This window comes from Chrysochloris asiatica, unplaced genomic scaffold (genome assembly GCF_000296735.1).
Source record: "Chrysochloris asiatica unplaced genomic scaffold, ChrAsi1.0 scaffold00002, whole genome shotgun sequence".
Lineage (NCBI taxonomy): Eukaryota > Metazoa > Chordata > Mammalia > Afrosoricida > Chrysochloridae > Chrysochloris > Chrysochloris asiatica.
In genome coordinates this window covers 39,128,493-39,130,940 of record NW_006408520.1, presented here as the reverse complement: position 1 = coordinate 39,130,940, position 2,448 = coordinate 39,128,493, and positions in this window count along the sequence as shown.

Below are 2,448 nucleotides of genomic sequence, written 5' to 3'. Positions count from 1 at the left end.
GATGATGTGCCCTGTAAACTTTCACTCAATCCACAATAAAAACCTTAAATTAAAAAAAAAAAAAACATTGCAATATACTGGAGTCTGACTCATAGCGACCCTATAGAAGAGAGTAGAACTGCTCCATGTGGTTTCCAGGATCATAAATCTTTATGGAAGCAAACTGCCACATTTATGGAGCAGCTGGTGAGTTTGAACCACCAATATTTTGGTTAACAGCCAAGAACTTAACTACTGTGCCAGGGTTCCTCTAGAAAGTATAAAAGAATAGAAAAAAAAAAAAAAAAATCAAAGAAGTCAGCTCTAGAGTTCTTCAAGGAAGGAGACTGGGTAAGCATCCCTGGTAATAAAGTGCTTCCAAAAGGATCAATATTGTCAAATAAAGTTCATAGATGATTTGAGGACTAATATATAATTGACCACTGAATCAACTAGCAGCTGTGATCTCTTTCCTGGTCTACTGTGATAGCCTCCTTCTCTGTCTTCCTGCCTCTCCTCTTGCCTCCTTATAGGCCATCTTCCACTAAAAAACTCACAGTAATCTTCATGAAGGTTAATCACATCAGATCATTTCTCCACTTAAAACCCTCCAGTGGCTACTTAGCACTTGCAAACAGGCAGAGCTACACAATATCTGACTTCTACATACCTTTCTCCACTTGTTTCCTTCCATATTTTTCCCCACCATGTTCCAATCAAATTAGCTTTGAGTATTCTTTATATGTGCTGTGAAAAACAGACAATGGTGATGCCCTGTCCTTATCATCACACTTAGATATCATCACAACCCTTGTTGACAGCATCCTATCTGAAGCACCTATGTATGCCTTCATGTTTTCTTAAAGACTTTCTTTAATTCTTCAAGAGTTTGACCTACACAGGCACACACTGCAAGTTCAGGGTAAATTAACACCTAAAGAGTAACATTCAACCAGTAGGAAGTAAAAGATGGTAGATACATGGTCCAACTTCCCTGCCCTCTAGTAAGATGACTTTCAGCTGTATCCAAATGTTTTCCTAGAGAGAAATAAGCCCCAGTGGAAATGAACCTATGTGGTCCATAGCAATATTCCACTAATAACACATCTTTTATGAGCTTTTTTTCCCTCCGTGAATCACTTTCTCTGTTTCCTCCTTGGTGATTGTTGGATGAGACCGTCCAAAAAAAAAATCATATGTACACAAACCATTATATAACAGTTAGTTTTAGGAGAAATCCAAACTAAAACATTTGTCAAGCCATTTCCAATCCTTGGGCTTCTTCACGTGCTCTGCCTTCAGCTTGAAAAATTAATCTCTCAGGGCTTTGCATGCCATCCTTCTGATCAGTGGACTTCAACCCGAATATTTCATACTCAAACAGCCTTCTCTAATATTCTCCACCAGACACTTTGTCACTGTTGCATCTTCTTCAAAGCATCACTTTGTGCTAAAATATATTTTCTTTATTAATCATTTTGTGGTTTTATTAGCTGCTTCACCTTTCCCCTCCTTGCATTAGCCACCACCTCTACAAACTAATTCAAGACTTCTTAAAGACACAAAGTCCCCCTGCTTTGTTAGTTAGACCTTAAAACAGTACCCAAAATTGAGTAAATAGTGGGAAACTGTCAATATTTGGAGACTGGCTGATGTATGAAGTCTTGCTACTCATACTAGAGTACACATATTCATAAGCATATACCAAATATACACATAAATGGAGTCCTGGTGTGGTGCTGTAAGATAAGTACTGGACTACTAACCACAAGATTGGCAGTTCAAGCCCACCAACCGCTTCTTGGAAACCCTACAGGGTTGATATGAGTTGGAACCAATTCAACACCACTTAACAACAACAGTATACCCATTGAACTGAAATACAGCATATCTTCCAGGATCATAAATTTGATCAGAAAAGTACGTATCAAATAATTTACTTTTCAGTAATTAAAATTTTTATTTTTATATTTAAATAAACAGACATTTTATGGAGTAACATGGGAGATTCTCATGGGGTTTCATGATAAAATAACTGTTCATTGTCCTTTGCTTTAGGGGTACTTTGATGGTAAGGTTTGAAAAACCTCCCTCAAAGGGACCCATACTCTAATTGGAAAAAGGCAGGAAACTCTGATGGGAATGTAGAACTACACAAGCTGTCCTTATTTTTTCCCTAAGTTTTTTCCCTCTGCTCAGGAGCCTTTAAGCCATTACCCATACCTCACCATTTTCTGTCCCAGTTTTCCTCAAACCAAGTTCCTGAGAGCCATTAATTTATGTTCTCTAAAGATAAAATAATAAAAATCTGTGCTCAAGTACGACAAAAACATCAGATTCAGCCTCCTTCAAACCTTCAATATCCTACTGTACATTTTTCAGTTCTAATAAGAGGGATGGACTCATGGGTGTGGTGCTGTAGGATCAGCACTGAACTGTAAACCACAAGATAGCAATTCAAACCCACCA